Source organism: Microcaecilia unicolor, chromosome 10 (assembly GCF_901765095.1).
Source record: "Microcaecilia unicolor chromosome 10, aMicUni1.1, whole genome shotgun sequence".
Taxonomy (NCBI): Eukaryota; Metazoa; Chordata; class Amphibia; order Gymnophiona; family Siphonopidae; genus Microcaecilia; species Microcaecilia unicolor.
Genome location: NC_044040.1, coordinates 204,910,022 through 204,925,850, shown reverse-complemented (window position 1 = coordinate 204,925,850; position 15,829 = coordinate 204,910,022). Strand labels below are relative to the sequence as shown.

Below are 15,829 nucleotides of genomic sequence, written 5' to 3'. Positions count from 1 at the left end.
ATACTCATATCACCCCTCTCCTCAGGTCACTTCACTGGCTTCCGACCAGATACCACATACAGTTCAAGCTTCTCTTACTAACCTACAAATGCACTCGATCTGCAGTCCCTCAATACCTCTCTACCCTCATCTCCCCTTACGCTCCTACCCGTAACCTCCGCTCACAGGACAAATCCCTCCTCTCAGTACCCTTCTCTACCACCGCCAACTCCAGGCTCCGCCCTTTCTGCCTCGCCTTACCCTATGCTTGGAATAAACTCCCTGAGCCCATACGCCAAGCCCCCTCCCTGCCCATCTTCAAATCTTTGCTCAAAGCACATCTTCAATGTCGCCTTCGGCACCTAACCATAATACCTGTATTCAGGAAATCTAGACTGCCCCAATTTGATTGTCTGCACTTTTTGTCCTTTAGATTGTAAGCTCTTTGAGCAGGGACTGTCCTTCTTTGTTAAATTGTACAGCGCTGCGTAACCCTAGTAGCGCTTTAGAAATGTGAAGTAGTAGTAGTAGTAATTGCAGAGAATAAATGCTCATTGTGAAAGAATGTCTTTGAAGATGGACATGGGGATTCCAACGTAACTTCTCTATGTGAAATATCAGCTGTCATTTCTCCCTTCCTCCTCCAGGTTACATCCCAGGTAGCTATAGGCAAGTGAACTGTCATTAATGCACATCTATACAACATTTCCACTTTATGTACACCAAACGATTGAGAAGACATAAGAAGAATGAGTTTGAGAGGAGATGTTTTGGCAAACAGCCTCTGCTTGGTACTTAATATAAAAGTGAAGCATCAGAAATGTGTGCAGTTTTGGTACTTTATGCAAAGTGCTGTTAAGTACAGTTTCTGCTTTAACTTGGCTTAGTTTCCAGACAGAAGAAAAAAAAAATGTTAAAATATCTACTGTGATGGTGTGGAACTTACAGAAGAAAGCTGTCAATCAAGCTAATGCCAACCCTCCGGGCTGATGTCAGCAGGAAGCTTTTGCCACCAGTGGGACTGGGAGCCAGGGGGAGCCCCACCCGCAAAGCCAGGTGTCTGTGATGTCAGAAAGGAAAGTCATGTTTTGCACAAGGCAGTTTTCCAGAAGGATTCAGGGGAAGGTGGGAGGGAGGAAGGGAACAACGGAAGAAGTGGCTATCACTGTGGGTCCTTTATGTGAAGCTGCCTTTGAGAAGTCTCCAGCATATGAATACCAGGCAGTCATGTGGGCTCAGGCAGTGATTCTCTCTCATCATCTCCCAGACCGCCTACAATAGAAAACAGATACCTTGGAAGGGCTGAATTGCCCATTTATCGAGTAATGAGAGCGAACACTTGGAAGTCCTGGCAGAACTGCATAAAAAGCACCTACTGGCATCAAGCCCTCATTTGCTCTGCTTTTTGCCAATTTATCACCCTTTCACTGTAAGTAAAACAGTGCTGTCATTTTTAGAGGCATAAAAAAAAAACGAAAACGAAGAAGGTAAGATTTCTGCCTGATGTCCTGCAGAAAGAAAATGCTCACAGTGAGGTTTTAGGCATTTCTATCAGATAATCCACTGCAAAACCTTGTGTTTGTTATCAACCGACTGGGCAAACGCCGTTGACGGTACTATGTAAGTCACATTGAGCCTGCAAATAGGTGGGAAAATGTGGGGTACAAATGCAATAAATAAATTACATAAGTACATAAGTAGTGCCATACTGGGAAAGACCAAAGGTCCATCTAGCCCAGCATCCTGTCACCGACAGTGGCCAATCCAGGTCAAGGGCACCTGGCACGCTCCCCAAACGTAAAAACATTCCAGACAAGTTATACCTAAAAATGCGGAATTTTTCCAAGTCCATTTAATAGCGGTCTATGGACTTGTCCTTTAGGAATCTATCTAACCCCTTTTTAAACTCCGTCAAGCTAACCGCCCGTACCACGTTCTCCGGCAACGAATTCCAGAATCTAATTACACGTTGGGTGAAGAAAAACTTTCTCCGATTCGTTTTAAATTTACCACACTGTAGCTTCAACTCATGCCCTCTAGTCCTAGTATTTTTGGATAGCGTGAACAGTCGCTTCACATCCACCCGATCCATTCCACTCATTATTTTATACACTTCTATCATATCTCCCCTCAGCCGTCTCTTCTCCAAGCTGAAAAGCCCTAGCCTTCTCAGCCTCTCTTCATAGGAAAGTCGTCCCATCCCCACTATCATTTTCGTCGCCCTTCGCTGTACCTTTTCCAATTCTACTATATCTTTTTTGAGATACGGAGACCAGTACTGAACACAATACTCCAGGTGCGGTCGCACCATGGAGCGATACAACGGCATTATAACATCCGCACACCTGGACTCCATACCCTTCCTAATAACACCCAACATTCTATTCGCTTTCCTAGCCGCAGCAGCACACTGAGCAGAAGGTTTGATGTGCTGTTCACAAGCAGGAAGAGATTCTCCCAGTACCTTAGCCTGCTTATCAACCATTGTGCTGGCTAAGTTTTACATTTCATTAACATAATCTTGGAGTACAATAATGGGATTTTAAAATTGTTTCTAAGGTTCAGATGATAGACCATATGAACGTTAAAATTGCCGCATGTCTATTTTGAGTCTGAGACCTTACCGCCAGCCATTGACCTAGCGGTAAAGTCTCATGTGGTAACCGGGCGATAATGACCTACACGCGTCAAATGCCACTTAGCACGCGTCCAATACTTGCGTCTGAAAATAAAAATTATTTTTCGGATGCACGTATCGGACGCACACCATAAATGCAATTACCGCAAGAGCCACGCGGTAGCCAGGTGGTAACTCCATTTTGGCGTGCGTTATGTATGCGTAGACGCTTACGTGGCTTAACATAAGAGTAGCCATACTGGGTCAGACCAATGGTCCATCTAGCCCAGTATCATGTTTTCCAAGCAGTGGTCAAGCCAGGTCACAAGTACCTGGCAGAAAGTCAAATAGTAGCAACATTCCATTCAGAATCTCAAAGAGTAGCAACATTCCATGTAGAATCTCAAACGTAAGAGTAGCCACACTGGGTCAGACCAATGGTCCATCTAGCCCAGTATCCTGTTTTCCAAGCAGTGGCCAAGCCAGGTCACAAGTATCTGGCAGAAACCCAAATAGTAGCAACATTCCATGTAGAACCTCAAAGAGTAGCAACATTCCATTCAGAATCTCAAAGAGTAGCAACATTCCATTCAGAATCTCAAAAATAAGAGTAGCCATACTGGGTCAGACCAATGGTCCATCTAGCCCAGTATCCTGTTTTCCAAACTGTGGCCAAGCCAGGTCACAAGTACCTGGCACATAAAGATCACAGTCAAACTAGGGATGGAGCAGGATAGAACTATATAAATTTGCTAAATAAATAAGAACATGCCTTTCTTTTTTTTTTTATTTTGTTTGTTACATTTGTATCCCACATTTTCCCACCTATTTGAAGGCTCAACGTGGCTTACATAGTACCATAAAGGCGTTCGCCAATTCCAGTATGAACAAATACAGTAATGTTGTGGTAGAATAAGGTTCGTGTGTACAGACACATTAGGGAATCGTAGAGAGGAAGAGTTATTATATGTCTATTATATGACCTTCATAAGGAGAGTATTGCGGCTCCCTATAGATGAAATACTTCAAGACCTGTACATATCCATTTGGTCAACTCCTAATTCAGTTAGACCAACTAAACGAAATTCAGATTGGACCAATATTGGAAGGGAAATAAAAGAATGATTGCAGCGTGTGTTTGTGCATGTGTGCGTGGTGGTGGGGAGGGGAGGGGAGGGTCACATCATCTTTTGAGCATAAAGCATGAGAGGCACTGGCACTTTGTTTCTGCTAACAGCCTAAGGCAATGTTTATCTTTGGTATGCAACAAGTGTGGGTATTTTGCTTAGCTGCGAAAAGTTTCTTGTTAATACAAATTTCAAGCTTTTGCCCAGAAAAGCTCTCTGTAAAAGTTGAAAATGCAATAGACTTTTTTTTTTTTTTTTTTTAAGAAACGATTTAAGCTGAAAACCGATGGAGAGGAGCACTCACTGCCTCTAAAAATAACCATTTGTAAGTCTTTGACTCAGTTCTGTTTGGAGCCTTTGTTCGGAGCAGGTCATCCATTGAAAATCAAACCCTGCAGCTCATTATGTATTCTGCGCCAAGGGTGACCAGAACTGTGGTCCTGAACCCTGGTCCGGGTGATAATTACCTGCTCAAGCACCTTGTAAATATTTCACAGAAGAGCTCACGCCACATTTTCTGTTGTTAACATGGGTAGGCTAAAGCGCCCCATTCAATAAAGTGGGCAGTGATGAAATGTTTATGCAGCCCAAGTCGACAGTCTCCGGACAGCTCACTGTACATCATTTCCCTCCACATTCATCCAGCAGGATGACATTTTCTTGCTCGCTGCACAAGGATAAGGCCAGAAGATCTTCTGGTGATCTGAAAATGCAAATGAGTGCCTTAGAATTCACATCACCACTGCTTTATCCATCTCTGTATAAAGTAGAAGGGCCCTGTGCCCTACAGTGCAAACTTTCAAAGAAGGTCCCTTTCCTTTTGCTCCATGAGGCTAACCACAGAATATGCACATTTCACTCAGATTAAAAAGGAAACCATGACACTGCCTCGATCACGACCTCGGCATTGAATGTAAGTGCTTGTATTTCAGCACAATTATAATAACCTCCCAGGTCCACTTTCAGGCTTATTTTCGAAAGAGAAGGGTGCCCATCTTCCGACACAAATCGGGAGATGGGCGTCCTTCTCCCAGGGTTGCCCAGATCGGCATAATCGAAAGCCAATTTTGGGCGCCCTCAACTGCTTTCTGTCGAGGGGACGACCAGAGTTCAGGGGGGCATGTCAGAAGCATAGCGAAGGCGGGACTGGGGCGTGCTTAACACATAAGCATCCTCGGCCGATAATGGAAAAAAGAAGGGCATCCCTGACGAACACTTGGATGACTTTACTTTCCCTTTTTTTTTTTTACGACCAAGCCACAAAAATGTGCCATAAATGACCAGATGACCTCCCCCTACTTCCCCAGTGGTCACTAACCCCCTCCCACCCTAAAAAAAATTAAAATATTTTTCCAGCCTCTATGCCAGCCTCAAATATTATTCCCAGCTCCGTGACAGCAGTATGCAGGTCCCTGGAGCAGTTTTAGTATTCTGTGCATTCACATGCACAAGTGGCATGTAAATTTGGGTGTCCAGTCATAGAACTGCCCTTATAAATTATATTAATCTATATGCATACATGAATAATCTAGGCATAAACATTTTATATCTGCTCAAGAGCAGGTGTGACTGTCCCCAACTGCAAGGTAGACATGATTTAATAAGAACATAAGAATAGCTATATGGGGTCAGACCAATGGTCCATCTAGCCCACTATCCTGCTTCCAACAGTGGCCAATCCAGGTTACAAGTACCTATAGCAGCAACATTCAATGTTATCAATTCCAGGGCAAGCAGTGGCATCCCCATGGATGTTTCCTCCAGGAACTTGTCCAAACCTTTTTTTCAAACCCAGATATGCTAACTACTGTTACCCCATCTCCAGAAATGAGTTCCAGAGCTTAACTATTCATTGGTGAAAAAATATTTCCTCCTATTTGTTTTAAAAGTATTTCCATGTAACTTCATTGAGTGACCCCTAGTCTTTGTACTTTTTGAAGGAGTGAAAAATCAATTCTTTTACTCACTCTACACTATTCAGGATTTTGTAGACCTCAATCAAACCCTCCTCAGCCATCTTTTTTCCATGTTGAAGAGCCCTAACCTCTTTAGCCTTTCCTCACATGAGAGGAGTTCTATCCCCTTTATCATTTTGGTCGCTCTTCTTTGAACCTTTTCCTAATTCTGCTATATCTTTTTTAAGATATAGCAACCAGAATTGAATGCAATACTCGAGGTGAGGTTGCAACATGGAGCGATACAGAGGCAATATAATATTCCTGGTCTCATTTAACATACCTTTCCTAATAATTCGTAGCATCCTGTTTGCTTTTTGGCTGCTGCTGCGCCAGTGGTGTAGCCACAGGTGGGCTTGGGTGGGCCAGGGCCCACCCACTTAGGGCTGAGGCCCATCCAACAGTAGCACATGGTAATGAAAATGCCGCTCTCCACAATACTGGCACCTTCGCATGCTCAGTTTTCAGCGCATGCCTGCTGCAGACTACCAAGGTGGAGACTGGAGAGAAGCATTTTCCCACCAGCTGAGATACTTTTTTTGATGTGGGGGTGGGGGAGAGGACATTTGGTGCCCACCCACTTCTTGCCTAGGCCCACCAAAAATCTGCTGTCTGGCTATGCCCCTGTCGCACTGGGCTGAAGATTTCTACCACTTACATTTTTATAAGAACACATAGAGGGGAATTTTCAATGAGCTAAGTTCGACTTTGGATGTTTTGCTGAAAATGTCCAAAAATCAAGTAGTAAAAACATCGATCTTTTTTCTTTGAAAATGACCATTTCCTAGATATTTTTGTGCTTAGTACATCTATCTTTTTGGACCGTTAAAAAAAAAAAGTCCACGTGCAAAACACACAAAATCAAGCCAGTGGCACGTAGGAGGAGCCAGTTTTCCTGGTAGACCTGCCACACAGGCATCCCAACAGAGCAGTGGGGCACCCCTGGGGGCACTACAGGGGACTTCACATAAAAGTACACATCCCTTATATTGTATGGTGAACCCTTTAAACCCCATGAAAAACCTACCGTACTCAACTATACACCACTGCAATAGCCCTTATGGCTGCAGGTGTCAACTATATGTGGGTACAGTAGAATTTGAGATTTTGGGGGGGGAGGGGAGCTGACACTTTCCACCGCATGTGTAGTAGCTAGAGTGGATTGTGGACTTGGGTCACCTTCTCTGCACTGCACTGACCACTAGGCTACTCCAGGGACCTGCTTGCTGCTCTAATAGGACTGGCCATAATATCTGAAACGGTCATAGAGGCTGGAATGTCCTGTTTCATTTACATCTTTGCAGGGTGGGAGGGGGTTAGTGGCCACTGAAGGAGTAAGGGGGTGTCATTCCTTTATTCCTGCAGTGGTCATCTGGTCATTTAGGACACTTTTTTGTGGCTTATTCATTAGTAACACAGGGCTAGGCTAAAACTTCCAACTTATAGCCCTGGGTGTTTTTGTTTTGTTCCGTCACGGCAGAAAAACGTCCCAAGTGTTAGGAACGCCCTAATCCCGTCCCCGACACATTCCCTTGTGATTTGAATGCACTTCTGATGGACTTCATAGAAAAACGTCTAAAAATTGGTTTAGAAAATACCAGTTTGGACTTTTTGGTGAGAAAAACGTCCAAATGAGAATGTATGCCACTTTTGGGGCGTCTTTCTGTTACATAAGTACATAAGCACTGCCACGCAGGGAAAAGACCAAAGGTCCATCAAGCCCAGCACTCTGTCTCTGACAGCGGCCAATCCAGGCCCCAAGAACCTGGCAAAAAACCCCAAAATTGAATAACGATCGATGGACTTTTCCTTCAGGAATCTGTCCAGACCCCCTTTAAACTCAGCAAGGCCAGCTGCCGTCACTACCTTCTCCGACAATGAGTTCCAGAGTCTAACTACGTGCTGAGTAAAGAAAAACTTTCTCCGATTTGTTTTAAACCTACCACATTCTAATTTCATCTTGTGTCCCCTAGTTCTATTATTGTTAGAAAGCGTAAACAAACGCTTCACATCTGTCCGCTCTACCCCACTCATTATTTTGTAGACCTCTATCATATCACCCCTCAGCCGCCTTTTCTCCAGGCTAAAGAGTCCTAGCCGTCTTAACCTCTCCTCATAAGGTAGTCGTCCCATCCCGTTTATCATTTTTGTCGCCCTTCTCTGTACCTTCTCCAATTCCTTTATATCTTTTTTGAGATGAGGCGACCAGAACTGAACACATGGAGTGATATAACGGCATTATAACATCCTCATGCTTGTTTTCCATCCCTTTTCTAATAATACTCAACATTCTGTTTGCCTTCTTAGCTGCGACAGCACATTGAGCTGAAGATTTCAACGTCCTAGCCACGATGACTCCCAGATCAACCTTGTAACAACTTTTTGAAAATGAGACCCGGTAGGCACCTCTGCCTTTATTAAATGTTGTCTAAGAAGGTGCCTATATGGCCCCTTGACCCAGGAGTCCTGTTATGAACTTACCTCCTTTCTAATAGGTTGTTGGCGTGCAGTACTGTTCGGTTCAGTTCTACATCCGATGTATCTGAGTTGGCAGTGTTGAGTGGAATTGAGCAGGTTAGTATCAGCACTGTGGTATGAGGGATCACTGCGGTGGACCAGGAAAACCCGTGAAGCTTAAACATTTTTCAAAAGGACAAAAGATCTTCCTGCAGACTGTAATAAAGTATTAGCACTGGGGTGATTTGCAAGCATGTAATGAGCTTTTGTTGGGGTCTGTTCCTCTGTCCTTTCACTTATTCTGTGTCTGCTCCCTGCAGGATCTCAGTGTTTCGCCTCCTCAGCTACAAAAGTTCAAAGTTTGAGTCCCTCCTCCTGCTATTTTTCCTGCCACCCTTATCCTGGCCATGCTTCCACGTAGTGTTTCATCAGAAGATTGTTAGTCAACCTTGTAACAACTTTTGGGGGGTCTGTTTATTGACTCTCCCACACGGCAGTGAATTTATTATTCATAACTTGCTCATGGTAAAGACAATGCTGGTAGAGGAAATGTTGAAGGAGTTGGAATATAAAAGCTACACAAAATTACTCAAGGGTGGTGGACTTTGGTCCTGGGGAACTGAGGAACTGAGTTCGATTCCCACTTCAGGCACAGGCAGCTCCTTGTGACTCTGGGCAAGTCACTTAACCCTCCATTGCCCCATGTAAGCCGCATTGAGCCTGCCATGAGTGGGAAAGTGCGAGGTACAAATGTAACAAAAATAAAATAGATACTATTGGAGATTCTACATGGAATGTTGCTACTATTGGAGGTTCTACATGGAATGTTGCTACTATTGGAGATTCTACATGGAATGTTGCTATTCCACTAGCAACATTCCATGTAGAAGGCTGCGCAGGCTTCTGTATGTGCAGGACGTCAGACTCACAGAAGCAGAAGCCTGCGCGGCCACATTGGTGACCTGCAAGGGCCGACTTCTACATGGAATGTTGCTAGTGCAATAGCAACATTCCATGTAGAATCTCAAATAGTAGCAACAGTGGAGGAGTGGCCTAGTGGTTAGGGTGGTGGACTTTCCAGCTTATAATCGAACGAGAAAAACGCCCAAGTTCCGACCTAAATCGGGAGATGGGCATTTATCTCACAAAAACGATTAAAGCGGTATAATCGAAAGCCGATTTTGGACGTTTTCAACTGCACTCCGTCGCGGATGCGGACAAAGTTGATGGGGGCGTGTCAGAGGTGTGGCGAAGGCGGAACTGGGGCGTGGTTATCTGCCGAACAGAGATGGGCGCATTTCACAGATAATGGGACAAAAGTATGCGTTTTTAGCTAGAATTTAGGGCACTTTTCCTGGACCCTGTTTTTTCACGAATAAGGCCCCAAAAAGTGCCCTAAATGACCAGATGACCACTGGAGGGAATCGGGGATGACTTCCCCTGACTCCCCCAGTGGTCATAAACCCCCTCCCACCACAAAAAATGATGTTTCACAACTTTTTATTTTGACCCTCAAATGTCATACCCACCTCCCTGGCAGCAGTATGCAGGTCCCTGGAGCAGTTGTTAGGGGGTGCAGTGGACTTCAGGCAGGTGGACCCAGGCCCATCCCCCCCCTACCTGTTACAATTGTGCTGCTTAATGCTTAGTCGTCCAACCCCCCCCGAACCCACTGTACCCACATGTAGGTGCCCCCCTTCACTCCTTAGGGCTATAGTAATGGTGTAGACTTGTGGGCAGTGGGTTTTGAGGGGGATTTGGGGGGCTCTACACACAAGGGAAGGGTGCTATGCACCTGGGAGCTCTTTTACCTTTTGTTCTGTTTTTGTAAAAGTGCCCCCTAGGGTGCCTGGTTGGTGTCCTGGCATGTTAGGGGGACCAGTGCACTACGACTCCTGGCCCCTCCCACGAACAAATGCCTTGGATTTATTCGTTTTTGAGCTGGGCGATTTCATTGTCCATTATCGCTGAAAAGCAAAAACGCCCAGCTCACAACTTGGCGAATAAAACATGGACGTCTAATTGTTTCGAAAATACGCTTGGGTCCGCCCCTTCACGGACCCGTTCTCGGAGATAAACGCCCATGGAGATAGGCGTTTCTGTTCGATTATGCCCCTCCAAGTGTCCTGAGGAACTGAGTTTGATTCCCACTTCAGGCACAGGCAGCTCCTTGTGACTCTGGGCAAGTCACTTAACCCTCCATTGCCCCATGTAAGCCGCATTGAGCCTGCCATGAGTGGGAAAGCGCGGGGTACAAATGTAACCAGAAAAAAAAAAAAACAACATTTCACAAAGTGGTTGGCATCTGCTTCCAAATGAAAGGGTTTGGGATGTAATTCAATAAAGTACATGATAACATTTACCTGCTGATTCTACCTAAGCCCTATTTGGTAGGATTGGGTAGTTTGCAATGACATGGACAACATCAACGACGTTGCCCATGTCATTGCATGCCATTAACAAAGGAAAACCCTCACAATGTTTTGCCTATAATAGTGTATAATCTTTGTAAAGAGGACACCCCTTTTTTTTTTTGCAAAGAATGCAAACTCTTCCCTGATAGTGCATGCATATGTCAACCATTGTGTAGGTGTGAATTCGTGAATGCATGCACACACTACCAAGAAAGGGTGCTCTTTCTTTGCAAATTCTGTACACTCTCAATGATGCTGCTCCCAAATAACATGAAAATTCCCACAACCAACAAGGGAAACAACATGAAACTAATATTTGCCGGCTGTCCATCCCTACCGTTCTGTACATTCACACATATCTTACAGCAGTGTTTCCCAAGTCGGTTCTGCAGTACCCCCCTGTCAGCCAGGTTTTCAGGATATTCACAATGAATATGCATGAGATTGATTTGCATACACTGCCTCCATTGTAGTCAAATCTCTTTCATGTATATTTGTTGTGGATATCCTGAAAACCTGACTGGCAAGGGGGTACTCCAGGACTGACTTAGGAAACACTGTCTTACAGGTAGGCACATACAGAGGCAGAGTATGAGCAGGAATCATACATGCATAAGTTATAGAATAATGGTACTAGAGGTTATGCACGTATCTCTGGCATTCAAGAACACACACTTATCTCAGCGCTATGGCTGGCATAAATGCCTGCCATCTAAATAATCTATATATATAAAAGGCAACCCCAACGTTCTGAAGCCTCCACGGAAGTTGAGGCGCCCGAGATATCCGGTGTGCCCTAGAGTGTCTGCACCGCCCTCGCGTCAAAACGTCATGACGTCAAGGGCGGAGCTATAACACTCGAGGCCCGAAACCGAAACGCCACAGGCACGGCCACGGAGGCGCAGCAAACAAAAAAAAAACAAAACCCTACCCACACACAGCGACGCCAACACCGAACAAGGCAAGTAGCTCGGAGGGAGGGGGCCCCTTGCTAGCACCCGTTTCATTGCCCTCAGAAACGGGCATTTATTCCTAGTAACTACATATTTTTGCTGTTACACTAATATTGTACAAAGCAGTCATTCTCAAGCCAATCCTCAGGCAGTTACGCCATGTAAAACTTGGATTTGTGAAAGACAAATTCCATGATACAAGTCATATCTTCAGAGTTTATAATCTGATTCAATTGCAAGATTTAATTTGAGGCGTAAAACAATCATTTTCCATGGTGTAGGTATTTTATGCTCATGAAGGATCTAAATGCTATAGATCCTTCATGAGCTAAAGATATAGTGGAATTAGAAAAGGTGCAGAGAAGGGCGACGAAAATGATAAAGGGGATGGGACGACTTCCCTATGAGGAAAGGCTAAAGCGGCTAGGGCTCTTCAACTTGGAGAAAAGGCGGCTGAGAGGAGATATGACAGAGGTCTATAAAATAATGAGTAGAGTTGAACGGGTAGATGTGAAGCGTCTGCTTACGCTTTCCAAAAATACTAGGACTAGGGGGCATGCGATGAAGCTACAATACAGTAAATTTAAAACGAATCGGAGAAAATCTTTCTTCACTCAATGTGTAATTAAACTCTGGAATTCATTGCCAGAGAATGTGGTAAAGGCGGTTAGCTTAGCGGAGTTTAAAAAAAGGTTTGAACGGCTTCCTAAAGGAAAAGTCCATGGACCATTATTAAATGGACATGGGGGAAATCCACTATTTCTGGGATAAGCAATATAAAATGTTTTGTACTTTTTGGGGATCTTGCCAGGTATTTGTGACCTGGATTGGCCACTTTTGGAAACAGGATGCTGGGCTTGATGGACCTTTGATCTTTCCCAGTATGGCAATACTTATGTACTTATGATCGATTTATATTTCCTTGTCCCCCAACAACTGATAGTTTGATTGTATTTAATTTTTTTTAGATGTGATCAAATTTCCATCAATTGATTTATATTTCCTTGTCCCCCAACATCTGATTAAAATGGCACAATATCTTTATCTGAAATGTGCCCCAGTACCTCAAAGTAATATAAGATCTTCCTCTCAGAATGAAGGATACATGGGAGAGCTTAAATTTCATAAGCATCTACTGATATGTTATACTCACTGAACTAATATAAAATAAACATACACTACTGAGACCCTAATGCACTTTGCATGTGCTTAGGATGCACAGGGGAAAAAAAAAAAAACAAAAAAAGGTTAAATGCGCTGACTGAGCTGAGCATCCAACGGAAAGCGGGATAGTTCCATTGTAAGCATCATTTCAGCATGCCTGGACACTACATGTCAGTCAAACACTATAGTCACTTCCACAATGGCACAGGATAGAGTCAGCTGTCAGCCTCTAAAAGGACTTTATCCATTCTAGCCCCTGCAAGAATTCCAGAACCACTAGGATATCTTCCGCTCCGGCGCACCCGAACCTCCTGGCACTTTGCTTTTCAGAGAAAAAGCTCCTGGAATGTATGGTATTCTCTGTGTGCAGTGTGGGGCAATGAGAGGCTGACAGGGAAGAAGGGGCAATGCTGTTCCCACAAAGGCATGCACCTGCTTCGGGAGTGAAAAGTCACTCATTAAAGAAGCTTAATTCCAAACAGTAACAAAAATCCGAGGTGTCTTGCACTAGCAGTAAGCTAATCTCATCAAAACTATCATTTGAATATCGCTATAGTGCCAATCTTTACATACTTTCCAGTGGGATTTATACAGAAAGATTCAAACCATAAAGTAGCTTAGAGATGACCTCTTTTCAAAGAGATACAGTTTAGCTGAAATCTTCTGCTCAGTGTGCAGCGGCAGCCAATAAAGCAAACAGAATGTTAGGACTTATTAGGAAAGGGATGCAAAATAAGACCAAGAATATTATATTATAATGCCTCTGTATCGCTCCATCGCATTCAATTCTGCTCACCGTATCTCAAAAAGGATATAGCGGAATTAGAAAAGGTTCAAAAAAGAGGGACCGAAATGATAAAGGGGGTGGAAATCCTCTCACATGAGGAAAGGCTAAAGAGGTTAGGGTTCTTCAACTTGGAAAAAAGATGGCTGAGGGGGGATAAGATTGAGATCTACAAAATCCTGAGTGGTGTAGAATGGGTAAAAGTGAATCGATTTTTCACTCTTTCAGAAAGTAGAAAGAGTAGGGGACACTCAATGAAATTACAGGAAATACTTTTAAAATAAATATTTTTTTTTTCATGCAAAGAATAGTTGAGCTCTGGAACTCACAGCCAGAGGATGTGATAACAGCGGTTAGTGTATCTGGGTTTAAAAAAGATTTGGACAAGTTGCTATTGGGATAGACAGGTGGGAAGCCATTTCTTGCCCTGGAATTGGTAGCATGGAATGTTACTACTATTTGGGATTCTGTCAGGTACTTGTGACCTGGCTTGGCTAATGTTGGAAGCAGGACACAGGACACGGGGCTAGATGTACCACTGGTCTGACATACGTGCAGGACATCAGACTCACAGAAACAGAAGCCTGCGCGGCTGCATTGCTGATCTGCAAGGGCAGGCTTCTACATGGAATGTTGCTAGTGGAATAGCAACATTCCATGTAGAATCTCAAATAGTAGCAACAGAATCTCTATAGTAGCAACATTCCATCTAGAATCTCCAATAGTAGCAACATTGCATGCAGAATCTCAAATAGGGAAAGGGAACTAGGACTTGACATACTGCCTTTCTGAGGTTTTTGCAACTACATTCAAAGCAGTTTACATATATTAAGGTACTTATTTTGTACCTGGGGCAATGGAGGGTTAAGTGACTTGCCCAGAATCACAAGGAGCTGCACTGGGAATTGAACCTAGCTCCTCTGGATGCTGTACTAGCCACTAGGCTACTCCTCCACTCCACATATTAAATATGATTTACTAGCATAGTTAAGAAAGTACTATAAAGTTATATCTTGTCTGTCTCGGAAAATGGACAGCGTACAGCAGTTAGCGAGCTGTCACCACGCTCCGATGCTAGCAGCCACTGACGCAGATAGCACGAATACACTTGGGGGGCCATTTTACAAAGGCACGCTAAAAAGTGGCCTGCACTAATTTTAGCAGATGATTTTCCCGCACACTCAGGCCGCCTCTTAGCACGTCTACCGAAAAGCTGAATTTCTATTTTTTTGCAATAGTGGCCAGCAGTGGCGTAGCTACGTGGGGCCAGGGGGGCCTGGGCCCCCATAGATTTGGCCCTGGACCCCCCGCCACTGCCCACCCGCCATTGCCTGTCTTTGCTGTTGGGGGACCCCAACCCCTGCCAGCCAAGGTCCTCTTCTTCCCATCAGACTCACATGAGGACATCAGAAACAGAAGGAAGCCTTTTGCGGGAAGAAGAGGACCTCGGCTGGCGGGGGTTGGGGTCCCCCACCAGCAAAGGTAGGCAACGGCGGGTTGGTGGTGGGAGGTGAGGGGCAAAGTTGGTGGCGTCGGGGTTGGCAATGGCGGGGAGGGGGGTTGGCGATTCCGGGGGGCTAAAATGTGCCACCTCATCTCGGGCTCTGGACCCCCCACCCACCGAAGTCTGGCTACGCCCCTGATGGTCAGGTGTTAAGTCCAAAATTAGCGCCTGGCCATTTACAGCATGAGCCCTTACCACCTTCTATTTACTTGACAGTAATGGCTCGCGCGCTAACCCTGCGGTAATCAGGCAGCACATGGCAAGGTGGCCAAACTGCCGATTATAGCTGGGAACGCTCCCCCAAGGTAGAAAATAGAAAATGATTTTCTACCATGGGAAACTGCACACGCCAACTTCAGAACTATCACCGGGCTTCTGCGCTACCTCGGTGGTAGGGCCAATTTGGCACTCGCTACCCGTGTGGTACAGTACAAAGGCCCCTTATTTAGGAGATGGTAAGGGCAGCCGCGTCACTTTTCAATACACTTACTACATGGCAAAGTGCTTTCCTGAGTGGTAAGAGGACAGGAATATGTTGGAAATGCCCTCAACAGTACACAATCGTTACACTGATCACACTGTAATTTGGGAACTTGTTGTGCGGTGAGTTCAAATCTTTTCCAGACTTTAGTAAAACGCCATCCCCTCCTCCTCTAGATTACATCTACCATCAAACATAATTCATTTTAACTTAATGGTTATGATTGTTGTATTAGAATACCACAACAAAGTGGAGGAGTGGCCTAGAGGTTAGACCACCAGTCTTGACATCCAGAGGTGCCCAGTTCAAATCCCACTGCTGCTCCTTGTGATCTTGGGCAAGTCACTCAACCCTCTAGTGCCTCTGGTACAAACTTGACTGTGAGCCAGACAGG

The 15,829-nt window shown here is 44.7% G+C and overlaps 1 long non-coding RNA gene across 1 annotated transcript in view; it reads right to left on the bottom strand.

Moving 5' to 3' along the window:
• Positions 1-522: 522 nt before the first annotated feature.
• Positions 523-15,829, bottom strand: part of LOC115479241 — an 82,820-nt gene continuing 67,513 nt past the window's right edge. Inside the window, exons 4-5 of the long non-coding RNA XR_003943635.1 lie at positions 4,191-4,426; positions 523-642 (exon numbers count right to left, since the gene is read on the bottom strand). This is a non-coding gene — a long non-coding RNA (uncharacterized LOC115479241). The remainder of the gene's footprint in view (positions 643-4,190; positions 4,427-15,829) is intronic.